The 15847-nt window shown below is 29.3% G+C and overlaps 1 protein-coding gene across 1 annotated transcript in view; it reads left to right on the forward strand.

The window, feature by feature from the left end:
• Window positions 1-241: 241 nt before the first annotated feature.
• LOC129965976 (adenylyl cyclase 78C-like) overlaps window positions 242-15847 on the forward strand; it is a 430498-nt gene continuing 414892 nt past the window's right edge. The window contains exon 1 of the mRNA XM_056080294.1: window positions 242-267. The gene's annotated coding sequence lies outside the window, so the exon portion shown is untranslated. The remainder of the gene's footprint in view (window positions 268-15847) is intronic.

Below are 15847 nucleotides of genomic sequence, written 5' to 3' on the forward strand. Positions count from 1 at the left end.
TGTCAGAGGGGGAAATATTGAACGCCGTCTTATAGAGAAACAGAAACACGATAATTGTTTTTATGCCGTAGTGGAAATATCATATTTAGCCTACTTTTAGAATATCTCTTCCTGATCCCAGGGGGATCTAGACTTGGGGGGAGAATTTTTTTTTCCGGGGTTGCCCGGCGCAAGAGGGCGTCGCACGCACGAAGGGCGGTCTTTTATTCCGGCGGCTCACTCTATTACAAGCGTCCCAGGAACGAAGCTGCAAACTCGCTGCGCAAGGTAAGCAAAATTGTTCGGCATCACGCTTCTTTTAGGGGCAAACGCCCACTCACACAGACGATTTTTAAAAAGTTCATTCTGAAAAAAAAAATCAACATAAAATTTCCGGCAAAAATTATTATTATTGCATAAAATCATTTAAATTTTGTAAAGTGTTTTTGGTATCAATTTTTATTATGTTATGGTGTGATATTAGGAAGGTGGTTACTTTGTTTTCAACTGAAATAATCCAAATAGGTTCTAAAAAATTTGTGTATTGATTTTTTAAAAATTTGGTTTCGGCTCTATAAATTGAAAAGTTTAGTATATTCATACAGATATTTTTCTCAGTTAATCCAATTTATGTAATAAGAGGGTAAATGGTTTTGTTAAATCAGAAACGTTCTGAAGATCTGTGTTTTGAGATGTTCGAAAGATTTCGAAGATCTAATGATTATCGAACTGTCACATGTGTTTTAATTGAAAAAGTTCTATATTTGATACCTCTTAATTGTTTTGTTGCTCTTGTTTTGGTTTTTTAATCTTGTTTTTGGTTTATAATCAAAACAAGTCATTCTGACAATTACTTTTTTCTTAACAATTTCGATTAATTTTTTTTAATAGTCAAGAGCTTTTGAATAATTTCTATTAATTTCAAAAGTAAACGTAGTAATATTTAACAATAATATTATAAGTTCGTCTGTCATTAAATTAGAATTTAAATAAAACAAATATTTCAAATAATCATTTTATAACATAAAATAAATTAAAACAAATAAAAAGTAATTGTTATTGAAATGGAAATAAGAGTAATTAAAATTTCTTCAAAATTTGATCACTGCCTGGTTCTAAATTAATAATGAGTTATAATATAACTTTCTGTATATAACAAAGAATGTTGGAAATATTTAAATTTATTTTTATTTATACAACCATGATATTATCTTTGATTGTTATTAAACGTTAGATTTTATAGAATGTTTGTAGATAAAAATGAATTTAATTAATATAGTCATGATTTTATATTATGATCGGGTTATTAACGAAATGTTTTCGAATTCAAGCTGAGTTAAAAATATGTTCTGAAGCGAATAGCAGTTAATACCGTTGATTTGAATGTCATATAAGCTTATTTTACATTGCTTGTTTATACTTTAAAAAAATGCAGTCGATTTAAGAAAATAGCAGTGCCTGTTATTAATGTTGTTAAGTATTTTCTCTGGTTATATTTCGATGAATGCGCGATATAATAAGTTATGGAATGTGTTAGTAAATTGTTTAAACGTTTAAGCATGACAAAACAATGCAATTAAATTACAACGACTTATTAAATCATTAAATTCCAGATTGCTCAGAATCTTACTTATTTTTCTTGCTTTTAAATTCGTTATGCTAAGAAAATTTAAATTGCAAATTTTCTTTTATGTTCTTTTTATTGCTATAAAATTTTACTTATTTTTTGATATATAATAATATTAAATTTAACAATTTTAAAAATAATGTTAATACATATTTATTCGTAAGTAATTTCAATATATATATATATATATATATATATATATGCAATATAGAATATTGAAAGAATTCATCAACATTAATCGTAATAAATAGGAATCATCTGAAAAAGCAATAAAAGAATTTAATTTAATTCGTTGAACTTCTTTTGGGAGAAAAGTTTAACTTTAGTTTTTAATCATTAAATTATGATTTTACTAAATTACTAGATTTTACAAAAATTTATTAGACGGGTAGTATTAACTGAAAGCAATTTCGATAGTTACAACGTAATACATAGCAAAACGTTCTCCAATTATTTAATACCTATTTGCACATTCATTGAGTATAGAAACATTAATACATTAGCATGTCTTTAATAAGAATTTGTTGTTTTAATTTTTACTGAATTATTTTTTACATATTTTTAATATAATTTTTGGTATTACTTTGCCATAACATTACATATTCCTTAAAAGTCATCTTTTGTGATAGAGTGGAAAAAAAATTCATGTAATCTATTTTTCTACAACTTTTAAAGTACATCTAAATCATTTCCCATTTTACAATATTTTCATTGATCCTGATTTAAAAAAATTAAAAAATACATCATAATCACAGACTTTTTATTTTCGAAAATCTTATTAAAATAAAATAAATTAAGATTGTTTTCCATTGATGCAACATCTTAGTAGAATTTATTAAAAGGTCTATAAAATCCTATTTTTTCATTATCTTATTCTTTCATTTACCTACATATTTCAACCCCCGGGGGGTACCTCGAAAAGAGGATGAGATGTTTCCGATATGGTGGTTGGATCTCGCCACCCTGCAGGGTACACAAAGAGGTGGGGGATCTGGCTCCTCCCATCGATGACGGAACGTGCTTCCTTCGGGAAGGGTTATACTGTGGCCGGTGATGGCCCTTAGGATCCAACCACAGTTCCCGCCAGTGTTGCTGTTGCAGCGGTCCGGTCATTCAGTTTTTTCCGTGTGTCTTCGGGCGAGTCGGAGAGTCAGTGATATGACTTACCTACATATTTCTGTTTTTTTTAATTCTCTTTTCATTACTAAATGTTTTGCTGTTCATTATAAGAAATTATATATTTCTTTTCGTTGCTTAATACTTTTTGAAAATACAAAATAGGCATTTAACAATTTTTGCCAAACAAACAGAATGATGGAAATCCTCATTCTATAATTTTTTACGAATGATTATTTGGTTATTAACTTTATAAGCCCTGATAGAGTTAGCTTTCTAGTGCCTCAAAACCCGAGGTAATTTTTCATGCTCGAAAATTGAATGGAATCGTCCCTTTTATTTGAAGGAAATTACCTTTCACTCCTAGATTTCAGCTATGCGTTCGAAAACGTCAGGTCTTTATCGAAAGGAGGGATTTGGGGCGAGTCAGGGCTCATAAGGTTAAGGTTATTGGAGTCATGGTTGCTTATGAGAACTATAGTATAAAACACATAGAAACATATGCAATTATGCATTTAGGGAAATGGAAAATAATTTATAACATTCAACATAGTTGAAGAAGAAAAAAATCCGCACAGTCTTGGGTTTGACACATTCCAACATTTACCATTTAATTCTGTTTTTTCTACTTTTTAATGGGCACATTCTTCTTGAAAATGTATAATATTTATTCAATAGTTTATGAAACACGTCGCGTCTTCCCCGTAATCTGGGCATCCCGGGTTGGAGTCCCGGTTCGGGCATGGTCGTTCTTCTGTGTTCTGTCTGTGAGGTGTGTGAATGTGCCCTCCTGTAAAAAGGGGTTGTGCAAGCGAATGTGACGCATGAAGTAGCTAAGTCATACTCTTGGTCCTAGTTGGCGCTACTGAAAAAACAAGAGACGCTCACTCGGCTTAAATCGCTGACGGATAACTGTCAGCGGACTTGTAAAGTACCATAAGCCACAACAACAACAGCATGAAACACGTGTTAATTATGGATTTCATTTTTTCATCGAGGATTATTTATTTATTCAAGAATAAAATAATATACATTTTAAGTTGTATCCAAAATATCGAACAAATCGTTTAATGAACTTTTAAACTAGAATGTTTATGCTCTATTATTCTTTTTAGCTCCAAAAATATTTATTCAAAATTTCCACAACACTTTTGGTTTTTAATTAATATATTTAGGTTTTATAAATGTTTTTAAAATCTATTTTACGCGGAATTTTACATAAAATAGACAATATTTTATTAACATTTTTCAAAATATTCATCTTAATTCATATACATGAGTCTCAAAGGAAATGACTACTCTTTTTCAAAATTTTAAACTTCAAATCTCTCCAATTTTAAATACTTTGGTAGCGTCTTGAATTCTTGAAAATCCTGGATTTCCTATTCCGAGGAATCTTCTATGTGCGTGTCCTTAGTCTCAGGAAACATTTCCGCTCAAATGTGAGTGCGTTGACAAGATTTTATCCTATTAATGCTGGTTTGCTGAATAAAACTAAGGATTTGGGTCTAGGGACATAAACTTTAACCTTTGTGAAATTTCATAGGAACGGGCGTAATTTCTGCAATTGCGATTATCTTTCTGCGACTGCATTTGATATTGTTTTGCTGAAGCTTTCTTGTTTGTAATATTTAACGTGCTTATTTATTTTGATATTAATGTTATTGTTTATTTTGATGTCAAAACAAACATTTACTGCTCTTGAATAAATATAAATTGTATTTAATAGACAAGCGAATATATGCACGTTATTTTAATTATTTGCATTTGAATTCAAAGGTTCCTTTAAATAAGAAAAGAAGTACTGTTGTAAAATCACATATAAGCATATACTCTTATTTTCTAATTTTTTTAATGTTTTCGTGAGTGAATTATGAAAGAAAAATTATTGTAATCGTCAAAAATTTCTATCGTGGCATTTTGATGAACTCATCCTTTAGAGTTGTTCAGTCAAAAAGATTAATTATTAACACCTATGTTACGTATCAACTTCTGGACTCAGTGGGTTAATGATCAGAGATCTAAAACACATATTCCAGTTTCTTCACTAAATAACGAAGCTAAATATTAAATTGAGCAAACGTAAGCATTGCACATGTGCTCGAGATTGGTAGAAGATTGCCGCAGTTTTATTGAAGTTATTTTTCTTTATTGTGTGCTGTTGATTTATCTGATTTTATGTTAACAATATTAGTTCACAAAGAAAGATGATGACCTCTATAATATATATTGGAAAATAAAAAAATAAAAAATAAAAAAAAAAGATATGTAAGATTTTAAAAGTAGTAAGGTGTCGGATTGCTTACGATGTGAAAAATTAGGAAAAGTGTCAAGCTATTTCTATTTTTGATTAAATTCGGCATTTTAAAATTCATTTAAACATAGTAAACTATAACTTCAAGCATTTTTTAACGTTGTTTCAAAATTTAAACGGCGACTCTGTTTTCTAAAATTTTCTTTCCTCTATCATATTTTTTTAAGTGATTGGAGTTTGATTTTAATATTTATACGCAGTATTCTTCTTCATGAGCACAACAGCCCCTTGCAGACCTTGGCTGCCTTAACCATGCTCACTTTCCAGCGCTTTCTATCCCCCTCAATTCCCTTCGAGTTCTTTACCCTCAGAACACTCAGGTCTCTTTCCACATCTTCTACCCATCTAGTGGGAGGTCTTCCTCTGGCCAGGGATCCCATGGGAGTTTTAAAAGAGGATATTTTGAGGGCGCTGTTTTCAGGGCTTCTCCAGACATGGCCGAACTATCTTAACCTATTGCTTCGGATAACCAGTGTTATCTGTAGTTGCCTATAGAGTTTGTATAATTCAATATTGAATCTGGTTTGCCAACATCCTCTCTCTAGTACTGGGCCAAAGATAGTTCTAAGGATATTTCTCTCTAACATGTTCAGAAAACGCTGAGTGCCCAAATTAAGAGTCAAAGTTTCGTTTTCATAGAGAGCATAATGAGAGTCTTATAAATTCTTAGTTTAGTTTTTCGACTGATTAAGTTGGATCTTAGTTGTGTTTTTTTTTCAGTCCAAAGAAACATTTATTAGCCATTTTTATTATGTTGTCAATTTTCGCTCTGAGTTAATTATTGTCATTTATCATTGTGCCAAGGTATTTGAAATGATCGACTTTTTCGAAGATATGACAGTTAATACACAGAGGAACATAGGGATTTATAACTGATGGTGGGAATTCCGTAAATTTGTTTTTATCTGATGGTAAGGCCCGTATTTGTGGCAGAAATTTCCAAAGCTTGAAAGGTCTTTCTCACTGCCCTTCCTGACCTTCCAATAATATCTATATCATTTGCATAGGCCAGCACTTGAATGGATCTATTCCACAAAGTGCTTTTTCGGTCTAATCCACTATTTCGGATACATTTCTCCAAGGCAATGTTAAAAAGCAGACAAGCCCCTTGACGCAGGTTTCTCTCTGTTGCAAACGCTCAGATAAATGGAATATGCAGTATTAGTATTTAAAATGATAGAAAGCTTTGTTTTTTTTTTACATAATTAGATGCCGGCGTTCTGGCATAGGGGTAGCGCGTCTTCCCCGTGATCTGGGCGTCCCGGTTTGGGCATAGTTGTTCTTCCTGTTCTGTCTGTGAGATGTATGAATGTGCCCTCCTGTAAAAAGGGGTTGTGCAAGCGAATGAGTGATGCGTGAGTAGTAAAGTCGTACTCTTGGCTCAAGATGGTTCTACGATAAAAACAAGAGGTGCTAACCCTTAGGCTTAAATCGGCTGTCTTCAAACAGCGGGCTTGTCCGTGGCAAGTGCGATAAGGAACAACAACAACATAATTATATGATGTTTAACTTGATTATGTTCAGTCATTACATCTTGATTAAGATGTTTCATTTTTGCATAAATTATTTTTTTAACCGGAAACACATTAGCATTGTTCCAAAGAGGATTGCTCGATATTTTTGATATTTTCAAAAAAATTATATCTTGGTTCGGGTGATTGACAGTTAATATTTAAAATAATATGTGCGGAGACATTGATATTTATCTTCATTATCCAAGAGCATAGCCAACAAAATTCAAATTTGCTCGAAGCCAAAATGTTGTACATCTAATTTAAGCTTTTTTTTAACTACACTATGTATATCATTTGAGACAAACAAAAAATTCTCTCCATTAAAAAATAAATCAGGCTGATGTGTTTTTTTAACAATAATTATTTCTTGAATTCATTTTGGTATTAAATTTTCTAATTCAATGAACATATTTTTGACTACAAAATCATGAAACCTAAATAGTATAACATTCCTTATCATATGCTATTTGGTTGAGTAGTTCAATTTAACTAAATGTTTCTTCAAAATGTTTTTAATTTTTCATTTTGAATTAAGTCTGGTGAATTTTCAGATTAATCAAGCAAGTTAATTTCACTGTACAGCATAAAGGCCTTGATAAACCTCAAAATGTGCCATGGAACCAGCACATGCTGAATTAAATTATTAAAAACCTCGCAATAATGGAATATGGATAAATTTATCATATCATCTATAACAGAAATTAAGCTTTCAGTGCCATCTGTTGTGAAAAAGACAAAAAACAGAAAGTGTTTTAGAAGATATTTTACAATATGTTTGACATGTTCAATGGGGCCGCGGCGGCCTGGTCTTGCATTCGGAACCGGAAGATTTCAGGTTTGAGACCCGATTCCGCCGAAGAACCATCGTATAAACTGGTCTAGTGCACGCCAAGCGCTCGGACCAAAATTCCTCTTCCTGTTGGTGTGGCGTGGTGCGGAGAGGGAGGTGCCAGTTCAGGTGTCGTCCTCGTCATCTGACCACGGTTCAAAATTACGAGGTCTGTCCCAAAAAACTCCTAGTGTTGCTTTAAAAAACAGGACTTTAATATAGCTAAACTAAAGCTTGACATGTTCGGATCTTCAGGTTTCAAAGCTATTTCTCATGAAATATGATTTAGATGTTACAATAATAAGCTATAAATTATATTCTGCTTTACATTTAAAGCTATTTTATTCAAGATACACCCCATTTGACGCTTCCGCATATTATAAAATGATTTAATTTTTAATGGTGTCCAATTTTCATCGTAATTTCCTAGCTGTGCTGTCAAATTTGTATCTTTTCTCCCATGTATGGTTTGTTGGCTTAAGATGTGGTATGTTTAGGAACTTGAATTTGAAGAACAAAGGATTCTATTCTTTTTTGCATTTTTTTTTGTTCTGTTAAAAATTGTTTGACAAAATAGATTTTTATAAAGAATTGCTCGAACACGATTGATTTAATTGCTTCATGTTTTTCTGATTTTTTTTTATTCCAGCGAAAAACAATTGCTTCCATTTTTCTTGAATGTTTTCTAGGAAGGTGATCCATCTCTATATATTGGATTGAAATCAGACATTCATCACTGATATGTTTGTTACAGTTATCATGGTTCTGATTCATGAGCGGGACCAAATGTACTAAACTTAATAATTTTAAATCCACCAGCATAATTAAAGAAACTTCAAAGACCAGGGAAATTGCCCAACCAGCTTAAAGAGAGTTTCTATGCTTTTTGGGAAAAGGAAAAGCACTTTCCCGTTTCCTGGCAAGAATCTCTGTTTCAATTGATCTATCAGAGATTTTCCTCCAAGTAATCTTAAGGAAAATAAATAATTTATCCCTACTGGATTAAAGTCTAAGGCATTAATTCTACCAAAGTGTTACAAAATCATCAATCCTTGATAACGCTAAATTAAAGAGGCCAAAAACTACTACCGCTTTATTTATTACTATATAGAGGTCAGCAAAAACATGAAATTGCCGCTTATGTATATTTAAAAATAAAAGTTTGAATAAAAAAATTGAATTGTTTGATACTCTAGCTCAATTTTTTAATTGCATTTAAATTAATGCAGTTATCAAAATATTAAAACTATATAAAATAAAAAGACGCTTTGATAAAAATTTAATGTGAAAGATTATTGAATCATAAATCTCTTTAAAATTCCATTTTCATTGAAAGAAGTTAAATTGTGATTTAGTATTACCTTTAAAATCGATGTTAGTAAGCAATATTAGAATGAAAGACAGCATGCCAAACTTTCAGAATTGTGACATCAGCTATAAGCATCAAAATTCAAGTCTCAAAAGTGTATAAAAATTGCAGAAATGTACGTGTCTACACTTCAATTTAAAGACGCTTAGTAGACAGAAATTCGATAAAGCCTTTTCTGAATTGCAAATACTTAATAATATCCCCAGTAGTATTATGCCATCTACTTATTGGACTTCGAAATATTTCTAGCTAAGGGGCAAATGTAAATATATGCCATATAAAAGAGAATTTTACTCAGGTAAGGCAGCGATTGCATCGAGAAATTTTCGCCAATCATGATATCGAGTTCAAACAGTTCTATCGGCGAAATATGGAGTTTCAAATAATGTTTTGGCAACCTAAAAGTTTTATATAGGACCAATACTCATTAGTGGAAGAAAGATTTGAAATATTTCTGGAATGTTTCCCAAGATTCATTGAGCATAATATTATCGTTTGCGTTCAGAAGTTTGTTAAATAAGGATTGGCTGATTATGTGCTCCTAAAATTTATAAACTTCACCCAAAACTGTATTAATTAAACTGTAAACTGTATTTAAACAAGTTTATGCGATGCTAAATATAATGAAAAAGTTATAGTTGGACTTGCACATTTTAATTGTATAGAATTTATTAAAATCTTCAATCTTTCCTGTTCTTTTTAAAGATAAAATATAATAAATAAATTTTTTTATTTGAAATTCTTTTATTTAGAAAAGAGGTAATGTATAAATGCACACCACTTTGAATACATGAAAGTTAAAATATTTCCGATATTCTGAATTAAAAAAAAATCTTAAATATTATGTAAATTTATTTATTAATAAAATAACTTAACTTACTTTGATGTTTTCTACAGCATAACTTTCGGTTTTATTGTTTATAGTAATATAATTAGGGGAAAATATAAAAAAGGAGTAATTTTAAGTATTAAGTAAGGAATACTAAATAATTTTAGGTAAAACTAACTCTATATTTTCTTAGAAATATAATTTTTTCCAAAATCGGTAAATAAAATAACAAATAACATAATAAACAAAAAAAAAATAGCGAAATCAGGGGGGAGGATCTTTACAGTATGTTTTATGCCTGCGTATCTCACGAAAATTTAACGTTTAAAAAATTACAAAAGCAAGCAAACAAACTTAGTTTTCATTAAATTCAAATTAGGTTGCTACCTAAGAGCATAATAAAAGCGATTTTTAAACAAAAATTTTGGAATTAATATTTCCATAATTTAACTCTTACGCATGAATGGCTTTAAATGCATATAAATTCTTAAAATAATGCAAAAATATATTATAAAACAGTAATTTTGTATCAATGGACGTTTAATTATCATAAATTTTCTCTGAAAGATATTATATCCCCCAGATATTGCCTTATGTAGTGGGAATTTCAAAGCAGTCAAGCGGCTTAATGCAATTTTTTAGTATCAAATATAACATTTTCTAATTAACTATATTGGAAGAAAAAGAACCAAGCTTTATTGAGAAACTTTATTAACTATTCATTTCATATATTTATTTAAATTTTTTAGTATTTTAAATCATTTTAGTTCTATGAAACTGGATTTTCCGTATTTTAAGTTTGATTGGATGCAGTTAACATAAGTAGTTTTATTGAATATAAATAAAAAAATAAAATAAAAAACTATTTTATGGATTTCGAGCTTGAAATATTAAATTGTACAGATTTTGTGAATGCAATTTTGTTATTTGAATTTCAAACGCTAATTTTTGTAATTAGCATACTGTAACTAATTTTAGAAGCAAGCAGCGTTATACTATTTAAATGATATTATCTGGAAACAGATATCGTCCCAATATGTGTATTTTGGAATTGTTCTTCACTGTTTTGTGATATTGAATTTTATATTGTATGAGCGAACAGCATTCAAATGATAGTGTCAATGTTTTGAAATTGGAGGATCATATGTTTAGCTCCCGATTTTGTGTATTGTATAAGGCATTTTTTTCAGTTCAAATTAATTTTTGACTTATTGCTTTCATTTTCGCATTAGCATAACTTATAGAAATGTTTCGAAACGGGCACAGTTATCACAAATTTGTAATGTTTCTTTATTAAAAATTCCTTTTATACAAAACTCAAATGAAGAGAGGATTAAGAATCATTCTCGTGACGTCACAGCTATCTGTCAAACGTCATCGCGTATGTCATTTAACATCTTATTTCACATCATTTAATAAGTTTGTCTTCTGAAAAATATAAAAGTTAGTAAATAAATTATTCCATTGACATGACGCATTTGGTGTTAGCATAAATTAACTGTGTAATTTAAAGTCAATCACATTTTAGATGAAAAAATTAATTAAATTAATTCAAAGCAACATCTATCTTTTGAAATGAAATTTTTTTCACGTTAACTTCAGAGGAAAATATAAGAATTTTAATTTTGGTTTCGTTAACTTAAATTTTTGAAATTGTTTATGGGCAATTATTTCTTTCTAATTTAAACTATGAAACTATTTAAAAAAGTGATTTTCGAATAGTAGATTTTAAAAAATATCCCTTGAATTCTTTTTTTCCCTCGAATCGAAGAATGAAACCTCAAGTTAGTAGCTTTTTTGCATACCGGTGACACCGGAAGTTGTAGAAAAACTTTATAGAGACTTAAAGACAATTACGCCATTGTAGAAGATCATAATAAGATGATCATTATAGTTATGGCCATTTGTTTTCTGTACTGTTTAAATAATTTCCCGTCTTCTTTAGCTTATTTGCATTGTTCATGGATTTTGATGAGTCCAAAAGTATTTCCACGTGTTGACCTGTGAGGCAGAATCATTTGTTGGTAGGCAACAACTGTCAAATGGACTAATTTGTTGATTTCCAACACATTTGCAATTTTTTTCATTACTTGCACTCTTTTCAAAAAGAATGGACAATTGAATGTCTTTCATCAGCGAAATAATGTCTCCATTATCTTTTGTAGCATTCAAAATTAGATTTAATTGTATGCTTATCTAATACATGTGCATTATTTTTTGGATGAATTTTGTTTATAAAAAGGTTATATTCAATAAAATAATACCCTTCAGTGTTAGATTCCTATTTCGCATTTGGCAAATGGCAGTAAATATTTCAAATAGTCCAACTTTTAATAGGTTTTTCTTCTATTTTAATTTTAAAAAATTAATTCTATTCTATTCACACATTTTTTTCCATTCAGGAAAAATTTGAATTGTAAGCCTCATGGTAAGTGCTTAATATCTCCAAACGAGAATATAGAAACTATGAATTTAAAATGAATAAATTAAAAACATGGCTTATGAGAAAAGCTAACGTTTTGATAAGATTAAAAGACTATAACAAAGCCGCTAATTGTAGGAAAAAGCAGCTAAAATTGTGAATTCATTGACTGGCTGTTAATTTCTTCTAAAAATGTATTACTTTTTTGATATTAATACTTACTATTTGAATATTTTTTTAACAATTTAAACATTTTAGCAAGTCATGACGATAATAGGAATAATTAATTTGAATTTGTCACAATTTGTTTCAAATTTTTCAATTAGTACCCAGATCTTTTCGTGTTAATGAATATACATATCCAATTATTACCAAGTTGATTGAAAATAATTTATTATTCTATAACATTTAATATATTTTTAAATTTACAATGTGAAATATTTTCTTATAGGTTAATTCTCGTTCAACAAGTCAATCACTTAATCACGTAACAACTATCTTTATTTGTTTTCATTCTCAAAAGAAGAACTAAGTATGCATTAAATCAAAGCATTCAATTTATTTGATACAGTTTCTGTATAGTAAAAATAATATTTAAATAAATAATTTTAGCCAGTTTGTTAGCTTAGCATGTAAGAGATTTTAAATAGTAATTGAAAACGATTTTGCAGTCTTTAATTTAATTTTTTGTTTTTTCTTTATTATATACTAGCCGCCTTTGGCGACCAGCCGGTTCGCCAATCTTAATGTTCGTTAAAATTTTAATAATTAAATATTTTATGCAATTTCTACTTAATTAGCTTCTTCATCAAAATATTTTAAAACTTCAAATTTTGATTATCATATAATTCATTCATAATATTATAAAGGCCTTCAGTCATAACGTAATATGTATCTCTCTCATTTTCTGTTAGCACTCGTAGAATTTATACTTTAAATTAAAGTGGAAAGAATTTATCTTCAATTAATATAATAATATTTTTTACTGAAACAAAGCATTTTTTTATAATCTGATTAAAGAAAATAGAGTCACTCAGCGTTTAAACTTTATGGGCACTAAAGAATATCTTTTTAAATTTATGTAATATCTCAAGAGTTGGTCAACAAAATTTTCTTAGATTCATTATGAGCAGATCGATTAATTAACAATGTTTAAATTTAAATGCATCAAACACTAAGAAAATAAAACGAATCGTTTAAAATAAACGGTTGAAAACGGGTTTTAAAAAAACTACTTAAAAAACGAAGTACTTAAAACTATAAGCATATACAAAAAATATATAGCTAACATAAATATAATTTACTTACAAAAGCATGCAACTAACCCAAAAATAATTTAAATCATCCATTGATAACGTTGTCATGGCAACAGTCAGAACAGAATGCGCATGCGTGAATTTTCTTCGCCGGTTACGTAACGCAAATACGTGATTTTTTTCTACGCCAGTTGGGGTAACGCTATGCGGATTAGAAATTTTTAATTTCCTTTATTCTGTTTTATTTTAATTCAAAAGTACTTCAGAATGAATTTGAAAGATCGATTCATTAACAATGTTTAATTTTAAATGCATCAAACATTAAGAAAATAAACAGAACCGATTGAAATAATCCGCCGAAAAATTTTAACCCTAGCCTCATTACTGTTGGGAGAAAAAAAAACTGAAGACTTTCTCGTTTGGCGCTGGGGATAATGGAAGATTTTTTTGGCGGAAAAGTTGGCGGTGGGGAAAATGAAAGATTTTTTTGGCGGGAACGTTAGTTTTTAATTAATAATTAAAATTCTAATTAAAAATTCGAAAAAAGGAACCCCAGGTGCACATTCCCAACCTCCACGGTATACATGTACCAAATTTGGTAGCTGTATGTCAAACGGTCTGGCCTGTAGAGCGCCAACACACACACACACACACACACACACATTGAGCTTTATTATAAGTATATATATATATATATATATATATATATATATATATATATATATATATATCGTTTCATATATCGCATTATTTTTTAAATTCTCGAAAATTTACAATAAGCTTATCATTTATTTTTAGAGAGACGTTTATCATTAAATTAATTTTGAAATGGAGATTATTTTGAAACAAAAGCAATTATTTGAATGTTTATTATTCGTAGTGTCAAGTATTTGTTGATGATTTATTTGCACATTTACTTGCTTCTTTCTGATAAAAATACTTCTATTAATAAATAATTGAAAAGTATAATTAAATAAACATTTTATGTTTATACATTAGTATAGTTAATTATTTCAAAACTTTATAATCCTTACTATACACATGACTAAACATTGTGCAGGTGTATAGTTTCCTGAACATGTATCCTATACATGTGTGTAGTTTCCTGAACATCCTACACATGTATATAATTTCCTGAAATAGCACTAATTTTTTTAAAGTTTTTAATATTCATCTTATAACTAGATTATGTGCTTAAAAACGTGCTCTCATTTGTATATCTGAGGTTAAATAATTCTTGTTTGTTATACATGTTGTTAAATATTTTGCATGAATCAATTAAATTTACTAATGAATTTTAATAATTAATTGTATAAAATAATTATATAATAATAACAATAATTAATAATAATAATTACATTTTATTTAGAATTAAACTAAATTAGTTAATTAATTTGTTTTAAATAAATAACGAAGCATTTCAGCAAAAAATTTTACCACTTTATGTACCCACGGTGATTTCTAAAGCAAATCTTTAACCAAAAATTTTACCTTTCATAATATTTTGAAACATTTTTATAGGTAAATTTTAATAATTCATGACTGTATTAACGAAAATGCTAATAGCAAAAATGGTTTAATTGACAGTTTAATCTAAAATAAACTATTAGGACACAAAACAGTTTCATATTATATTTTCAAGTTTTAAAGAAAAATATTTAGTTTATAATCAAAAAAGGTTTTATTTAAATATTTAATTATTGCAAACCTGTTTCGTCTTTCATGTTGTTATGAAACGAATGAGATTTTTCCCTAAAGGTCAGATATGTTTTCGTCTAAAGGTTAAATGGAAATTCATAGTCATCTACCTCTCCCAACGCTAACCCAATAATAATTAGAGCACACCTCCATTAGTTTTTCTGTTTTTCCCACTAACAGCCAATGCCCAAGCGTAATTTAATCAAGTAAAGCTCTCTCATTAGACCAACATCATACCGTCACAACTCCATCGCCAAAATGCTATTTTCTCGCAGGACTGATTCATTTTCTATGCCTTACGTAACACTTATATCGCTGAGAAATTGCATTGCAAAACAGCAAATAACTGATATACAGACGTTATGCAATATATATCGTCTCACAGAATATTATAAATACCAATCCGTCCCATTTTCCATATTCATTTCGGAATTCTGGAACATCCATCTATGTCCATTTCCTACTGCAATAAATAATAAGATTGTTTTTTTTTCTTTGAGCTGACCTTTTGCTTTCCGCTTATGAATTCTTTATGCATACTTATCACATCTTCCATTCATCTTCGAGACACGATTAGAAGTCCCTATGAATGCTTGATTATCTAACTTTAAGGCAATAACGTGTATTTGTTTCATATTACATGATGATAGCTATATTCCATGCAATACAGTACATTTTAAAAAATTTTCCTTGGATACGAAATATACAAAGCGAAAATATTGCAATTGTCAAATTAATTCATTTTAATGATTTAAATAAATTTAAGGTTCATAGACGTCCTCAGCTTAAAAAAAATATATCTATTTGTCCCGTGAGCATGAGAGTTCAGAAATACAATGATATCGACGATTAAAATTTGTTTTGAGGTCCTTCTATCAAAACTGCAATTTTCTG

Source organism: Argiope bruennichi, chromosome 4 (genome assembly GCF_947563725.1).
Source record: "Argiope bruennichi chromosome 4, qqArgBrue1.1, whole genome shotgun sequence".
Taxonomy (NCBI): Eukaryota; Metazoa; Arthropoda; class Arachnida; order Araneae; family Araneidae; genus Argiope; species Argiope bruennichi.